Genomic DNA, 1909 nt, shown 5'->3' with positions numbered 1-1909 from the left:
TCACATACCCTGCAGAAGAATGTCAAGGGGCATATTAGAAATACTGTATGTTCAATATTATTTGTACACCTTTAAAATCGAATTTGCTCAAATGATGCTGGAGTGTCGTCTGTCTTCATAATGATATATCCAGAGGTGACACATGTGTGTTATCTGTATTTGCTACCCTTTAAATGACACCTGGGGCTCCATCTGAAAATCATTTGTCTACACTACAGGTTTAATATGGCAGTAATATTCTAGCCACAACAGCCTTACATGATTTTTGGATTGTATTTTTTGGTAATTTGGTAATATGGTGTTCTGACCTTTGGTCTGGTTTTCTTTTATGCTGCCTGCAACAAACCTGTCTTGTCTCTGACATGCGTAACTCGGCTAGTTTCCTCTCTTCGCTCCTGGCGTTCTCTGTGTTCAGGCACCTTAAGAAACAGTATTACACTTTTTGCAGCTTCTCTTTGTAGTTCACCTGTGTACGTCTGGTTCCACCTGGTTTTGCAATTTTTTCACGGATATTATTTATTAAAGTGTGAATTGTCAGAAACTTCAAGTAAATGTTACATTTAAGGCCAAAATAGCTGAATTTGGGGGGAAAAAATTAAACGCGGCTTTAATCAGCCATTGATGGCCTCTTCAGTCAGGAGGGGAGGTTGATATCTCAGCCAGTCCTTGGTTTCTTATTCACAATTATACGAATATATTTGCCTATTCAACGATATCCCTTATTCTTTTCTATATGAAAACAATGTGCATGCAGATTAGTGAATTCCAAAACTGTACTCTCAATGCAATGTTAATAAGACAGAGAAAGACACGAAATCCGTCTTTAACTTGTGTATTCTCATGCAGAACCATCTTTACATGCTTGCATAAGTGCTTTTCCCCTCCTCCATTCCTTTTATGGCTATCAGTACCAAATGGAGATAAACATGTTCTCAAATGCAGTGCAAATTTACTAAAATGGCAGCACTGATCTGTGTGAGAAGTGGCATAGTATAAACATCGCTGAATATATTTATTTATTTTTTACAGTATGTGGGTTTGTGTCCAGACTATGTTTTTCCTGATGTAACTATGTACATACATTTTATATTTATTTAAATTTAAGTTTCACATATTTACACAAAGCAACTCAAAATGGAAAAAAGGCCCGTGCTAGACTATTCCCAATAATCCTTTGATTTCAGTGCTGGGCAGCTATAGCATTTTATAGTACTAATCTTAAATCATTTAGTATGAACTACCATAGGATGTTATCACATGCAGATCCCTCGTTTTAGTTATTCTAAGGTGCCTTTCAGTTGGATTTCATTAAATCTGCATTTAGAAATTAGTACACCCTACTGTAGTTTCTCTCATGGCCCGCCTTTGCGATTTGTGGGGGCATTGTTTGCACAGATGATCATTGGCTCGTTGTATTGAATTACATTTTATTCCATCCACACTTCCACAGATCTCTGTAATAAATACATCCGTACGTACACGATTCTCTCTTTACTCTTTAGATACATTTAAAATGAACACTCTACCATGTTATAATCTGCAACATTAAAAAAAGAAATTTTTTAAATGATTATGTTTGTTTCTTCTTTGTTCTTGCTACTGTTTTGATATTTTATACTTTTTTTTTTTTTGCTTTGTTTTTACTTTTATACACAGTTACACTGAAGCATTCTAGGACTTTCTTTCATGCATTGGAGATGTTTTTCTCTCATTCATGTTATAATTCCATTTGCTAGCCCTGCTGGCACTGCAGCAGTTAATATGAGAGAGCTATGAGCTAATCTCGCCCTCAGGGCCTGCCATCTCCTGGTTACTCACACATCCATGACATCAGCTTATTAAGCTGCCTTTTGTCCAAGTTCAAGGCTCCAGCTATTCATCCTAACACATTCAGACTCCAGCACTGTGC

The sequence above is a fragment of the Pelobates fuscus genome, chromosome 13 (genome assembly GCF_036172605.1).
Source record: "Pelobates fuscus isolate aPelFus1 chromosome 13, aPelFus1.pri, whole genome shotgun sequence".
Classification (NCBI taxonomy): Eukaryota; Metazoa; Chordata; class Amphibia; order Anura; family Pelobatidae; genus Pelobates; species Pelobates fuscus.
This window is presented reverse-complemented; position numbering follows the sequence as displayed.